This window comes from Macrobrachium rosenbergii, chromosome 12, assembly GCF_040412425.1.
Source record: "Macrobrachium rosenbergii isolate ZJJX-2024 chromosome 12, ASM4041242v1, whole genome shotgun sequence".
Classification (NCBI taxonomy): domain Eukaryota; kingdom Metazoa; phylum Arthropoda; class Malacostraca; order Decapoda; family Palaemonidae; genus Macrobrachium; species Macrobrachium rosenbergii.
The window spans coordinates 73130235-73147819 of NC_089752.1; the positions used below are offsets into that span (position 1 = coordinate 73130235).

Genomic DNA, 17585 nt, shown 5'->3' on the forward strand with positions numbered 1-17585 from the left:
TGCTTGGCTAGTATTAAGGCTCTCTCTGTCTCCGTGGTGCTGTAGTTATCGAAAAGAGCCTCGATCTCCTCCAGCCATGCTTCTGGCTCGTCCTCAGTCCACTTGGGGACTAGGGAATTGATGCTCGAAATTGGAGCGTTTGATGCAGCAGGTGTAGGGCTGGAGGCTTGCTGTCTGGCCATAGCTTCGGCATTCTCCATTTTCGCTCTTTCAAGCTCGAGCTCCTTCTCCTTGAGGGCTAGCTCACTTTCCTTGCAGGCTAACTCATGCTGTCGTCTCCTTTCTTCTCTGCCTTCTTCTAGCTGCCTCCGTTCTTCTTCATACTTCCTCTGCTCAAGTCTTTCTTCCTTCTCCCGCTTTGCCAAGTCGTCCACTTGCTCCTTGACCCAGGTGGTAAGTTCCGAGCCGGTGAGACCTGCCGCCATCCCCAGCCCCAGGAAGGTTTTATAATTCTCTGCTGCCATGGTTCTGGTGGGGAAGGGCGTCTAACCGGGTCGACTGGGCGTACTTGGGCAGCGAGGAAGTGTCTCTTCAGTGACGTGGCACCCTTTCAAAAGGTGGCACTGTAGTTGGGTGTGCCGTGTACAGGTCACACTGGTGGCACTCAGTATCCCTAGGCACTGGTGCAGGTTAGGTTCCAGAAGAACTTTCTCTTCTGTGTTCCCTTTTGTTTTGGTTTTATTTAATTTTCTATTTGCTTGCTTGGTGGCACTATGGTGCCAATGTGTTCCTAGGGACCCTTTACTGGAGTCCAACTAGGCTATAGGGAGGAAAGGCACTCTACCCCAGCGGAGTGTAACAAATAAATGATGGAGGAAGGGAAGGTAAAAGAGAGAGAGAGAGAGAGAGAAGTAAGCTATTCAATTGATGACAGTGCAGCAAATTATTGGCACTGGAATAAAGTGAATTTTTTTTTTTTTCTCTAAAGATCCTCGTGAGTGGCTGGTCCCAGTGCTAACCGCTCTTCTTTCAGAGGGCGAAAACTATGGTTTTGCTTCGGTATGGGTAGCAGGCCTCATTCGACCGACAATTTATCAATGTAAAAGCTTAACTTGCCCTCATCTACTTGTGGGACAGAGGTGTTTCTTTTACTTAATTTAGTTAATTTAATTCCTCAGTGTCGGCCCGTTTTTCTTTGAAGTGGGTCATGTACACTCGACTAGGTTATCCCGGCTTACTTGAATGAAGAGAGAGAGAGAGAGAGAGAGAGAGAGAGAGAGAGAGAGAGAGAGAGAGAGAGAGAGAGAGAGAGAGAGAGAGAGAGAGATTTTCAATCAGCTAATTTCTTGCTGCTTGAGAACATGTTAAGCAAAGATTTTATAAGTGCACAATGGCATGGTTCTTAATAAAATGCAGATACGTCGTCTTGGCTTCCTTAGCGATTGCTTTATTATCGTAATTTTCCCAGGAGCTGTTGCGACGTCACAAGACTTTAGCATAAAATTTTAAATTCTTTTTATATGATTTTTGCCATCAGGTATTTGTATAGGAACTTGTTATTGTATTAATCCTAACTAAGGCCTATCTTTCCCTGACTAAATTATATCTTGGTTTTGTCTACCAATGTCTGTCTAGCTAAGATATTGCGAGGTGAACTACTACGCCGAGAAAGTAGTTCCGAAAGTGGCTGAAAACAGAGTCTGGTCACCTCCACAATGACAATAACAGGGTCTTAAGATGGCGGCCACAGCTCGTTAGGCCTAAATTCAAACAACCTCGCGGCGCGGGAACACCAAATGGCAGGTCCTCTAGCACCCAGTTCAAAACAATTTCGAACAACCGTGTAGCGGAGGAAATCAAGATGGTGGGTATTTTCTTTTTAGCACAAAATTCAAAACAACGAACGAAACAAATGCAGGTATCCAGATTTACTCTAAATATACCAATAATGCATAGCGTTTTACGTTAAGGATGGAAAACGAAATTACCAAACAACGTTGTGTCTTTTGTTAACGTACTTCTCACCCGGACATTAAACAAGAGAATTATCCCTGCTGGCCGACCTGCGTAAATTCACATTGCTGAAAGGTACATTTCATGGTAAAATTACTATTTCCGTTCATTTGCTATTTCAATGACACGGTGTTTTGAATGATTCCTGCTATATGAAAACAATAACGATTAGAATTGCCGACGCGATTACTAAATTACTTTGTGTAAATGAAATGGGCTCCGCGCTTTCGGCCTTCAGGGTACATTACTGGACGACTTGACTCGAATGCTCCGAACGCGGTAAAATGCCCTTTCTTAAAACGTTACAAATTATGACTCGCTCTGCTTTCAATACACACTTTCCTACCTACGCTAATTCTCAACTATACCTGTTATTCTAACTATTCTTCTTATTGCTTATTATTATGCCTGGCTCCTTGTTTGGAAGAGTAAAATGGAATTCAATATCTGACTTTTATCTTTGGAATTAACTGTAATTAATTTCCTTTTCTCCAGATTCTTTCTCTAAAATTTACTTAGATCCTATGCAAGGTCATCAATGTTACGTGCACGTCTTGGCTGATCAGTTGTTGTTTAATTTACATAATTTTTCACGGCCCTGCATACCAAGAATACACGTAACCTGTCACTTGAAGCCACGAATTAACCTCCAAGACAGACGTTAATTAACCAAAGGTCGCCAGTTAAGGGTAATTAACCTTAACAAAGAATATTCAAGGAATAAAGACTTTATGATAAATGTCACTAACTGCAGACGCAGAAAAATCTCTACTCGTTAAGATGGTATTAAATACAACAAGCGCAACAGTCTTCCAAACAGTGAACGCGAGGCACAACGAATACCAGAGTCGTAAAATGACTTGCTTGCCTAAATCCCGAGTCTTACTGAAATAATTCGGCTAATGCTAAACAATATAATAATTTGGGCTTAATCTTAGACTTCGTACAAGCGATTACCTTAAATGGTGGCTGGAGAATGAAACAAAGAAAGATTTGGAAATACAGAAAAGAAGATAAAAGAATGGACGAAATTTTGAACAAAAACACAGACTTTACCTTGGACGAAGCATTGCTGCGCATACAATGGATGATCGGAAGTTCTGGAGAATGATTCTTCACTTCACTAATAAAAATGATAGACAAAGGGCGGAGAGGCCAAAAGGACGTCTCATCTCCGCTATAGCTCAGTTCTCTCTCTCTGTTGTCTGACCGGCCTGGGTCGAACAGGGATGCAGTCATGTCCTGAGGCGTCTACGCTCTGTTAAAAACATTTGCCAAGAGGGACAGGTAGAAAGGAAAAAAGGACTTTAGGACCACCTATTCCTAAGGCTGCATATGGAAATTTTCCTATAGGGCGAAATGCCTAAATGCTACCGAGTTCCTTCCTACACGAAAACATTACAATTTAAACTGCCTACGTGACTCGGCCGGTACCCCGGACGCTGGTTCATCTGATATGACTACAAAGAAATACACTGAGGGCAAACAGCAGTAATATTTATAAATATATATATATATATATATATATATATATATATATATATATATATATATATATATATATATATATATATATATATATATATATATATATATATATATATATAAATATATATATATATATATATATATATATATATATATATATATATATATATATATATATATATATATATATATATATATATATATATATATATATATATATATATATATATATATATATATATATATATATATATATATATATATATATATATATATATATATATATATATATATATATATATATATATATATATATATATATATATATATATATATATATATATATATATATATATATATATATATATATATATATATATATATATATATATATATATATATATATATATATATATATATATATATATATATATATATATATATATATATATATATATATATATATGAAAATAAGAAGGCCCATAAAACACTATTTAAACGTTTTATGGGCCTTCTTATTCCACAATATTACACTGTAGTATTACAGAAAAGACATTCATATATATATATATATATATATATATATATATATATATATATATATATATATATTTGTATACATAATATATATTTCATATATATATATATATATATATATATATATATATATATATATATATATATATATATATATATATATATATATATATAAACTGTATATTATATATATAGAGTATGTCCTAGTTAAACAACAGGAAGGATAATTTGAAACTACAGCATTCACTAAAACAACAAACACTGGCCATTGCTTGAATGCCAGGGGAGAATGCCGAGACGCCACAAAAAGTCTGCAGTGAGCGTTTGTGCCTACTCCTAAGAGTACTCACCCACTACACTTCTTGGAGAGATGCGAGCATCGGATTGGAAAAAATTCGCCGGTTATAAACGAACAACAGATACGCAGATTGTATTATCGAAACCGCGATCAAAAAGAAAATTGATGAATTCTACCAACCGATCACAACAATGGCAGAAGAGAACCTTGTCATTTATCATCACCTGCACTATAGGTCTTTGTAGAAGGAGGAATGCCACAGCCTACAAGGAATCAGTAACAGAGGCATAACACCTAGGGATCCTTACAAGAAAATTAACCTCAGTTTGTACAGTAAGCCTAACTTAGTAGCAGCCTTAATAATGAAAAACATCACTGCTCCTGTGGGAACAAAGATGTGTACGAACATGCTGTATAAATTCATATGCCCAGAGATGTGTAAATCTCACAACAATAACTACATCGGACACACTACTATGACCCTTCGCAGGCGAATGCTAGCCCACAGAAACCAAGGGGCTATACACCAGCATTTTATTGATTCACTTGATAGGAAGCCATCCCTACAAGAACTAATCGAAGACGCTAAGGTCGTCCATAAAGAAAGCAAGTATGGCCATCTTTTAATAGTGGAAGCAGTAACCATCACCATCCAAAAACCGACCCTTAACATCCAGCAAGAGTTGGATCACATACTTCCAGCAAAAAGAGGAATGCGCAAGTGAGCGCTGACCAGACAGCCGCCCGTCAGCAAATACAGTATAGAGCACCCAGGGAAGCGCAAGTAACACCTGGCATGCCCCTGAGGCCTCCCCCAACACGAAGCATGAATGGTGTCTAGTGGTTGGCATCTGCAGAATGTTTTTTGTATATAAATACACACATCATATATACAGTACATTCATGCATTATAAATTTTATAAACAACTATTAAGTAGATTCAAAAATAGTGTTTTATAATTACTGTAGAATATTCATTCCATGTTTCCTAAGTTACACCTAAAACTTTCGACTCCAAAAGGTGGTTCATCCTTTTAATCCCCGGACCAATCAACGTTTAGGTCTACTTTCCCATCGGCATGGAGAGATAAAAGGATTGTAAGTCCAAAGTATAAGCCAGTTGTTACTTGATAATGACACAGAGTGGTGAAACAGCTGTCGTGACAGAAAACAAAAAATGAAAGAAAGAAGTGTGTGCGTTCTTCACCGAAGTTGACGCATGAGAATCGGAAAAAACTCCGACTATATGAAGAGTCCTACAAAAAACTTATTGATGCCAGTAAGGTAATTGCTTTTAACGGAAACTGTCTAAGAGAAAAACTATGCCCTTAATATATATATATATATATATATATATATATATATATATATATATATATATATATATATATATATATATATATATATATATATATATATATATATATATATATATATATATATATATATATATATATATATATATATATATATATATATATATATATATATATATATATATATATATATATTAGCTCATACATAAACGTGTATATCGAAATCAAATGCATCTAATCAAAGCCGAAATAGATAATAATAATAATAATAATAATAATAATAATAATAATAATAATAATAATAATAATAATAATAATAATAATAATAATAATAATAATAATAACAGGTCTAGTGAAGATTGCTTATGGGACTAGTTCTCTCATTATTTGTATGTACATATCATTATTACTGTATTATTATTATTATTATTATTATTATTATTATTATTATTATTAAACATTTGTTAATATTCAAAGCAATAATGGATTGAGACTGGCCAACAAATTTACTAAATTCCTGACTTTAATTCTGAGGCGATCAAGTGACTTTGAAAGGAAAGTCAAAAGTTTCATTAAACCCGCATTAGCCATTTTCTCCTTGGAAGTGATTTCCTTTTTGGTCGCGACCCGACCTGCGTCAAAGCAGAAGGCCGTCAAAAATGCTTGTCTGGTGCAACAAATTGCTTTTCAATCAATTTTTCGTCCGGACAAAACAAACAATGGACCATCTGTGTTCTCTTGCTCATTCATTTTCAAAACAATGCATTATTGAAGATGATGGAACCTTCTGTAGCGTTATTCTCTCTCTCTCTCTCTCTCTCTCTCTCTCTCTCTCTCTCTCTCTCTCTCTCTCTTCCGGGTCCTAGGAGAGGCAAGAAACAGTACTGAACGTTTCCTTAAATTCTAATGTACGCCTGTTTACCTAAACATTGAATTATATACCGGTGGAGAGAGAAGAGCAATAAAGAAATAGCCGGATTCGGTGCTCAGTTAAAATTATACTGAAGTCGCCAGGCCATCGAAAAAATTATTTATCAAAAATTCTCTCTCTCTTTCTTAAAAGTTGTTTGTTAACATCCGTATATTTACCTTTAATTTTTTTCTGCACCATATTTTCTTCCATTTACCTCTCTCCTTTCAGCCTCTCCCAGTTCATTCAAGAGCCAAGGTGTGGTGACTCTCTCTCTCTCTCTCTCTCTCTCTCTCTCTCTTTCACTCTTGGCCTAAAAAAAACTAATATTCCATTTAACGTTCTCTTAGCTATACGATATGTCTTTATTTGCCTGATCTTATATTCCTTCGGTTGTCTGAATCTGCTGGAAGACAATTGTTGAAAATTGTCTTGAGTTAAAAACCGAAAAAATTTATTACCAAACACTTAAAAATAATAATTATGATCATTCACAGCATACACCAACTGAAAACAATGTTAACGGGGATACAGGGAAGAAGTTTTCAAGCTAGGTAACAAAGCTAACGAATATGTACAAAATGACAGGCATTTATGGCAGGCAGCTGATTATTCTAGATTCTGGAAATCTGGAGGGATGGTTTTTAATTTGAATATTTTATTGGTAATATTAGTGCTTAAGCAGGTGAATCGATTAGGCCGTACTAAAGTATATATGAAGTATATACTGTAGCGGAAATTAGATGACTACATTAGAGATTTGTCCAGTTAGTATTCGAAGGTAAACAGATAATGCAGAATTCGCCAGTGATCCCGAAAATGGCACGTACGGGAGAAGGTTTCATAATGACTATAACATGATGAAGACTTGAGTCAAGAGGAACAAAATGATTTGCTGCATTGTAACAGACATAATGAACCTTTTTGTTAGTGTTAAGGATGGAAATTTAGATCTTCAGCTACCTTCTTATGAATACTGTCTCAGCAGAATGCTGCAGTACTTTGAATTGTCCGATCACTACTCCCAGCTATTATAAACTACTTCAAATTCAACATAATCCAAATGTTGAAGCACGCTTTGTCCAGAACCCAATATAATTTACACAGGGATGAATACAGCAAGAAAGAATACATAAGGGAAAGAAGACACCACAGAAGACACTCCAGATGGGGAAGCGGTGGATGCACCCCTTAAATTAAAACGAATAGATTTGTTACATGATTGACCACAATCGCCATGAAGCTTGCAGAGCTGTAAGTTTATAGAGCTGTTGATAGGAAGGCCTGGTTCGTCCAAATAGTAGACAATCAGGAAACCTTAAAGTGAAATACGTTTTCGAAAGACTGGTTAGCCAATTAAGAAATACCTGATAAAACATAAGTTACTAGAGTAATATATAGTACCTAAGCAGTCTTCAACTGATCACTACAGCATTCCCCTCCCCACCCACCCCCCAAAAAAATCCTAATAATATATGCTGAATTCAACCCGGTTTGGATCCAGCGTAAATTCAATCAACTCTCCCTTAGTTCATAGCAAACATTAACATTTAACAAAAGCCCATCAATAACTTTTCGAGATCTATTTTGCAGACATACAGACAAACAAACCGGGATAAGTACAGAATTTATGTAAACTTGGATGATTAACGTAATCAATAAATCTATAAATATGCAGTATACCTTTCTACATTGTTTTTAGTAAACATTACAATGTATATCTGTGTATCTAGTTTGTCAACCTGTAGAACAGACTTTGTATTAAATTCTTGGTCAAACTAGACTTTATATATATATATATATATATATATATATATATATATATATATATATATATATATATATTATATATATATATATATATATATATATATATATATATATATATATATATATATATATATATATATATATATATATATATATATATATATATATATATATATATATATATATATGTGTGTGTGTGTGTGTGTGTGTGTATCTGTATATATATATATATATATATATATATATATATATATATATATATATATATATATATATATATATATATATATATATATATATATATATATATTCCAGTAATTGTTATATACTGTACACTTTGAATGTAGGTTATGAAATTTTCTTGGTGGTATTATTAAAAGAGATTAAATTATTGCACTGATTGATTTGAGGGCCTCGCTGAGATCCATCGGTATTTCCGCTACACAGCCAGGGCTCGTTGCAGTGCGTTAACCTTACTGTCGGAATTTACCTCATCAAGGCCTCAGTCCTGTTGAATATCAGTTATCATAAATTGTAAATTATGCCAATTTATCTGGGAGTCAATAAAGGAAGCTCCTCTTGTTCCGTAAGAGAAAACGAAAATGGTCGGAGATATTCTGCTGAGGCAGCTAATGACCTCTCCGTTGCAGTGGAAATCTCTCCCGATAAACGTCCGCATGAAGGGAGTCGGCTCAGAATGAGGCATTTCGGTGCAGGTCAGAACTTGGCTGAAAAAGACTTGGAGAGACTAGAACGGCTCAGAATGAGGCATTTCGGTGCAGGTCAGAACTTGGCTGAAAAAGACTTGGAGAGACTAGAATCAACTTCTGCGGAAAAGTTCTCCTGTCTGCACAGGGCAAGTAACAAGAGTCCCTGGGGGAGTAAACGTTCTTGGTGCTGAATTACGTGCTAATGAATCCTGGCTTTCGAAGCAGGCGTCTAAACTGTGATGAAATCATGTAGTTTCAAAGATATCTTTAAAGAGCTTAATACTGGAAAGTAAAAGAAAAATAAGTTTATAAGGAAAAAAGCGTTAATTCTGTCCAGAAAATAGTGTATTTCGACGTCTACAGGGCAATATAAGTATAAATATAAAATCCTGCATTTTGAGCCACAATCTCAGATGATTTAGGCTACAATCAATCAACCAACACGTGGAGCCAAAATGTTAGCAGCTTACAATCTTGGAGGCTGTGTTAATTTTGCTATAGCACCTGCTCACTGGCATACGGACCATACCTGATTTCGTATAATATTCTGCTCGATGAGATAAAAAGACAAATGGCAACTCATCGTTTAGCAGCCACGAAGGAAAATGAACTCAGATCCGGCTGCCTTGAAAGTCAGAATTGAAAAAAAAAAAAAAAAAACCAGTTGAATATATCTCCAATGGGTTATAGAGAAGAGCGACCCCAAATAGAGATAAGATGAGAAGAAGAAGAAGAAACATAATGGAAGGGAATGGAGTATAAAATTTAGGCCAAAGGCCAAGCGCTGGGACCTATGAAGTCATTATGCGCCAAAAGGAAAACTGAGGGTAAAAGGATTTCAAAGGTGTAACAATTGTTTGGAAGGGGTGGAAAGTAAGATGGGAGAAAGAGAATATGAACAGAGGTGCAGTGAAAGGAATGAAAGGGGCTGCAGCCAAGGGACGAAGGGACTCTGCAAGGAACCTTAAGTAATGGCTACAGTACACTGCGTGAGGTGTACTGACGACACTAACCCCCTTCGGAGAAGAACATAATATACTAAATGTTTTCACTTCCCAGTAGAAAGATAATTATTAGTGTAGTACATCGTGTCATGTTTACAACTGCTGCTTCAGCGCTTGTGGAATGTAAATAAAAAAAAAATAGATAAAAACACAAGAGGTAACAGAAAACAATACTGGCAGCTTTCAAAAAAGTCGTATGCAGTACAGAAGCTCGACCAATGTTATCACGCAAATCACACGATTAAAATAGAGTTAAAACTGTTGCAAAATGTATATTCACAAACCCCAAACCAACCTTCCTTTTACATCCTATCCCAGATACGCTTCTTGGGAATTACGCGCGTGAAGTCAAAATAACATAAAGTCTCGTTTATATTGCTGTGTACTTTGGTCTTTCTCATATATATATATATATATATATATATATATATATATATATATATATATATATATATATATATATATATATATATTTAAGAAAATATGGCTGATTTAACATTGGAAGGTACAGAGTGTGATGGAAGAATTTTTGATTGTGAGATGGTACTGTCGTGAGCACGTCACTTGCAGAATCGTTGCATTCAGCAAATACTTGATCATCTCAGCAGTTAATGTGATGAACACACGATATTGGCCGGGTCATATGACCAAGTTGCTATGAGCGTACACGAGTTCGTGTGTTACAGAATCTCGATTTTGTGTCTAATTCTGCCCAAAAATTAGTTCGGTCGTTCATTAGCAGAGCTAGAGTGAGATCGTGAAGACATTATCTTTGAGTGTGGCAAGCTCTTAGAATTGGCAGAATAAGGTACAGTTCAGACTCTTCGTTTTTCTATGTGAAGTGTGAACTTATGTTTTTTTTACCATATTTCAAGACATTTTTGAACTTGTGTGGGAAGTGGATGTAGCATTTTACCATTTCAATATTCTATTTTATTGTGTTCTATATTTTACCAGTATGCTATTTACTCATGCATTTTAGACTTTTCATTATTATGTTTTTGCACTTGTATATTTTTGGGAGTATTATCTGTGTTTAATTTTTTCGACAGATGTCATGGTTGTGGTGATGACTTTGTGGGCAATAACATGATGTTATCATGTTGGTGTGATCATAGAGAAAGACAGACGCAAACCTTTGCAATGTCTAGTATTTTATGTGGGAGACTTGAGACTAGACTTTACAAAGTCTATAATGGACTATGTGAGAATTTTTGAATTTGCAGGCTATTAGCCATAATCAGGTTTTTAGTTGGACTGATACTAAATCTTGAGTTAGATGTTTTTTTAATTGACAATTTCATTTGTGATGCATTTTAATCTTTGCTTTGTTTATTCATTGCTTGTTGGGTTGCTTTAAATAATAAATCTATTTTTGGTAGGAAAGATTGAGTTTTCCTTATACGACCCATTTCATTTCTTTAATGTGGAATGAGAGAGAGAGAGAGAAATCCATGCGAGAACGAAAGAGATCTTTGTGACATTAGAGAGAGAGAGAGAGAGAGAGGGGAAAGCCGCGAGAGAGAGAGAGAGAGAGAGAGAGAGAGAGAGAGAGAGAGAGAGGCGCGTGAGATACCCGCTGAGAAAAAGACTCGCTGTTAAGAGAGAGAGAGAGAGAGAGGAAAAAAAGGCCGAACTTCCCCATCGCCTTCTGAAGATAGACCAATCGGTACGTTACGTAATATTCCTACCCGGAATATTCTTATCTGTTTCCCAAAGTTTGTAACATATATATATATATATATATATATATATATATATATATATATATATATATATATATATATATATATATATATATATATATATATATATATATATATATATATATTTCCATCACCCTACACCTACTGATGCCTACCGGTTGATAGAACCCCTCTCAATCCTCGCTGTATTATTGGGCACATGTGGGCCTGAACTTTGCGCCTCCCCGTACCAGACCTTCCACAATTGCTGCCCTTCGTTCGTTTTCGCTCTCCTCTTCCTTCTCCGAGTGAGACTTCGTGGCTATGTCAGCTTCCACGCCATAATCCAAGGATGATATGGAACTCAACTCCTTACCTCATGCACAAAACTGGATAAAACTACACGACAACTTCGTAAAGCTGAACTCGATTTAGAATTTCTACAATACTGCCGCCTGAATGATATTGTCCCGAATTTCGTCAAATTCAAAGTGTAAAAGTCGTCGATATACCAGACTCCTTTTTACCATGATGCCACCACGAAATTGTTGGATATGGAGATTAACCATAAGAATAGAAATATTGTTAAACTAACGGAATTATCTAGCAGCCTATTTGTGAATATTACAGGTAATTTATCCATTATTGATTGTATTGTTTTCAAATATCTGTTTAATGAATGTATTGCCGATTATGCATTAATGGTCCGACGTAGCCTACTCACGAGAGAAAATTGAGAAAGCTGGGTATATTTATTCCTTCTTTTTTTAACAATAACAAAACTGTGTTCAATATGTCAAATTACAAATTATCTAAGAGAGAAGAGTTTCTGCTCTCTTTAGGATTGGGTTTTGCATACCTTGCTTTAAACTTTCGTATAACCAGTTTTTTGGATCTATGGAATCATTATTTGCAAGACTACTTAATCTCTGCTTCGATGTAGATGTACCTAAAATGCGATCCCAACTGCAAGGTAAAGCTCAGAAAACTTTTAACAATTTAACTGCTCATTGGACACCATTCTTTTCTAAGAATGACTTGAATATTCTTAAAGAACTTGGGAAACGAAAAGACCTAACAATAACACAACCTGACAAGGGAAAAGGTACTGTAATAGTAAATAAATATGAATATTATGCAAAAGATGGAAAATATCCTAGGGGATGAATGTAAATTCAAAATGACAGAACCTCAATACTCTGCCATCTTTAAGATAGAAGACCGAATTAACCGTTTTTTGAAATATCTTAAAGATTATAAAATCATTAGTGAAACTACTTATACTTCATTATATAGTACAGGTGCCTCACATTGAGTGATGTATGGGCTACCTAAAATTCATAGAGAGTATGCCTATGAGGCCCATCCTCACCTCTTATGCTACTTCTAATTATAAAATTGCTAAATTTCTTTTACCTCTCCTGGCTCCTTTAACTACGAATATCTATAGCTATAAGATTTCAGAACATTTTAAGGAAAAGAAATACCCCAGGACTCAGACTTATTTATGGTTAGCATGGATGTGGAGTCTTTTTTTACTAATGTACCGGCAGAAGAAACCATCGACATTATTGTTAGCCGTCTTTTTACTGACCCAGATGCCACTTTTAATGATTTTAACCTCACGGATTTTAGAAAATTGCTCGAGCTCGCTGTGCAGGACACAGCCTTTGTTTTTAACAGTTAAGCCTACATTCAGGCTGATGGTATTGCGATGGGATCCCCTTTGGGTCCCACCTTTGGAAACATTTTTATGTACTCCCTGGAGGAGCGCATACTGGACAATTGTCCTTTGGCCTACCATCCCTTATTTCATAGTAGGTACTGTACGTGGATGATACCTTTTTACTGTTCAGAGATAAAGATCAAGCTGACAAATTTCTTGATTATGCCAAAAAAATACATCTTAATATTAATCTTACAATTGAATATGAAAATGAAAATAAGCTGCCATTTTTAGATGTAACAGTTTTTAAACATAATGATCATTTTAACACCACGGTTTTTAGAAAGAAAACTTTTACCGGCCTGGCCTTAAATTTTTATAGTAACTGCTTTTATAATTTTAAACTAAACTCCATATCTACGCTCTTTCATAGGGCTTTTAACATAACGTCTGAAGGAATCTTTTTCACGGTGAAATAACCTATCTCCACCAATATTTCACTGACAATTGCTTTCCATCTAAAGTTTTTTACCAACACCTCTGCAAATTTTTAAACAATATCTTTCATCCTAAAATTAAAATACCAATAGTACCAAAATTACGATTATATGCAAGTGTCCCATTTATCCATGACCTAAATTTCTATCGTGAATTGAAGTCGTTGGTCGAGAAATTTTTACCTGCCATTGAACTAAAGCTAATACCTTGCAACCCAATGAATATTAGATCTCTATTTAAACATAAGGAGAAACTTGATCCACTAATGACCTCAGGAGTCGTATATTTATTTAATTGCCCTAGATGTAATCTTGGGATGTATGTCGGCTCCACACGGAGGTTATCCAAAGTGAGATTGGACTCTCATCGAGGCGTTAGCTGTAGAACAGGTGTCAAATTGACTAATCCTGAATTTCCATGTATACGTGAACATACAAAGAAATGTAAATCTGACATAAATTACAAAGATTCTAAAATTATAGGCCAAACTCCTAACGAACAATATTTAGCAATCTTGGAATTACTCTTCATTAAACAACTAGTTCCACAGTTAACACCCAGCCTTCCTCAACACCGCTGTATCTCTCGTGAGTTTAAGTCGAAGCTGAACCCGGCCCGATAAATTAGGTGTATAGTTTTTCGTCTGCTAACGTAGTCAAATAGTGGTATCTAGCAGCCTCCGTGGCCACACTGACAACGACCACATCCATCATTGGAAAAACCACACAGTACAATAATGCCTTATATTTTTGTACATAAGCTTTGTCAACAAAAGAAAATGCCTGAATTAATAAAATCTATACTAAATATGGTTGTTTATTTAATTCTTAAAGTTTATATGACGTCAGTTTTGTATAAGGAAGCATATAATATGATTGTCTAAATCTGCACATTCACGGTATCTTATGTATAAAATATAATTGATAAAAAATATGTGTGCAAAATGAGTTTATTTATATCTCCAGTGGTAAAAAAAGTGCCAAAATGTATAGATATTTTTGAAGTCGACTGTCCACTCTGGATGACAGTCACCTTAAGTTAAGAAGACGGCGGAAAATTTTTAACACTGCTTTGTTCCCTGCCCTGGCCCCTCCCTGCCTTCGTCTTGTTCGAGAATCGTCCTGTGACTTGCAAATATTTTCTTCTTGGCTCATCATATCACCGTCTGAACTGCAGGAAGTGTGGTTGGTTATAAGTTTAATTAAATTTTATGTAATGTACCTATTGGTAAGATATATATCGAAATATCTCAATTACCTATTGATGTTAGAGGAATTGCAACTAGAGATTTTATTCTTTCCAACTTATATGTTAACCTTAGTATATACTGTGACATAATAGGCTTATCACTGGCATCTGTAATGATAGGCTACTGTAGGTGGTATACCTTGTAGGTAATGCCTCCCAAGAGAAAGATGAGGGGTGACTGGTTAGCTAATGAGGATTTCAGCCCATGGTTGTCCCGTGTTGAAGGAGATCCTGAGAAAGCACTTTGCGATATATGCAACAAACAGTTTAATGCTGAGCTATCTACCATCAAACGGCATAAGGTGAGTTCATCCTGGTTATCTTATAATGGTTGTCAAGTGAGAAGTAGAAAAGTACTGTGCATCATATAGAATACATATGCGTACCATACAAGTAAGCTACAGCACATGCATAAATATATATACATATATATTATGTGTATGTGTTATATACGGTATATATTTAAAACATATGTACATAATATTATTTGGAGCTCCAATGAATGCCATCCTTCTTTCTATATCAACAGACCCGAAAGGCTCACATCACCAATGAAGAGAGAGCACTGGTTGCAGAATCGGGAGGAACTTAGAGATCATCGTGACGAACAACCAGAGAATCTCCATATTAATAAAGGAGTAACATTAGCTACATTATTAATGGTATGTTTTATTGCTGAACATTATTTGCCATTCACCATTGCTGACCACCTGGTTGAATTGTGCAAGGCAATATTTCCAGATTCAGCCATTGCTAAGGGTTTATGCATGAAAAAGACCAAATGCCCGGGGATAACTAAAGCCCTAGGTCAATGTGTCACTAATGAATTAGCTGGTAAGTTGAAGACTCACTAATTTTCAGTTATAATAGACGAGTCCACTGATGTCAGTACCACCAAATGTTTGACTGTTATTGTTAAATGTTATGATTTTGAAGCCAGTATGTTACAAACCGGAGCGCTAGAATTGCTTAATGTATATGATAATGACACAGAATGTGTTGGGTCAACGAGGGACCATTTACATAAATTACTTATCAATACGTTATCTTTTTATCAGATTCCCTCAAACAACTTTGTTGGATTTGCAGCTGATGGGGCATCTAATATCATGGGTGACCATAATTCTCTTACTAGCAGGTCACGGGAGCAGTTACCAGGTATAACAATTTTCAGGCGTATTTGTCACAGCATCCACTTGTGTGCCTCTGAAGCTGCAAAAACTTTGCCCAGGCACTGCGAGGACGTTCTCAGGAATGTGTATACATATTTTTCTCATATCGCTAAGAGGAAACATCAATTTACTGAGGCTCAAAAGTTTTAGAAATGAAACCCCACAAAATTCTGCATGCTTGTCAAACCAGGTGGCTTTCGCTTCATCAAGCTGTTCAGAGAATCATTGAACAGTGGGAAGCATTGACATTTTATTTTATTGGCCAAAAGCAAGAGGAGAGGCTCAAGTCTGTTGAGTACGTTGTTAAAGACATAAAAGACGCAGCAGTTTTCTTATATTTCAACTTTCTTAATTTTATCCTGCCAACTTTTACGAAGCTCAACCTAATGTTTCAAAGGGAAGGTCCATCTGTTCATTTGTTGTATGAAAACATAATTCAGCTTTTCAGAAATCTGCTAGGGTACTTCTGTCGCAGAGAGGAAATAATTAAGGCTGATTTGATGGCTTTTGATCCAAAATTAAGTGCCAATCACAAACCTCTAAACCAGATATATTTAGGATCAGCTATCCACGCACTTCTACAGACTGAGGAATACACCAAAAAACCAGGTATGGTTGAACTTGTAGTTACGTTGCCGGGATTTTATGATTACTATGTGCCACGAATTACAGAAAAGGTTTGATCTTAACTCGCCCTTCTGGCGTATGGCGTCCTTATTAGATAAAGAGAAACTATTTGATAGCAAAAGTAGAGAGCTTATGCCTTCTCTATCTGATTTTGTTAAGCTTGTGCCTCGCCTGTACTCTGGAGATATGTAAGTTCTGGATAATGAATGGCGTAACATAGACACATCACCATATATATCAGAGTTGAAAAAAGACGACCTTGACATTATCAATTTGCATGATAAGCTTGGGAAAGTAACGGATAATGAAGGTGTCTGTCAGTTTAATAATTTGTCTACATTTGCTATGCAGGTTTTAGCACTCCCCACCTCCAATACCTCTGCTGAAAGATTATTTTCGAAATTAAATCTTATAAAGACTGATACCAGGAATCGCCTTCAAATGCCAGCCCTCCAGACATTAACTGTCCTGTCAGAAGCAGTCCGATTACATGACTGTTGCTATAAATTCACGTCTGCGGATGATATGTTGAAATATCTGACTGGCTGACGGTTTTTATAAGATATTTGCTACGTTCGCCTTGTTTTTTATATATATATATATATATATATATATATATATATATATATATATATATATATATACATTATATATATATATATATATATATATATATATATATATATATATATATATATATATA

General features: G+C 35.5%; 1 pseudogene; it reads left to right on the forward strand.

The window, feature by feature from the left end:
- Positions 1-15657: 15657 nt before the first annotated feature.
- On the forward strand, positions 15658-16938 carry LOC136844073 (uncharacterized; annotated as a pseudogene).
- The last annotated feature ends 647 nt before the right edge of the window (positions 16939-17585 follow it).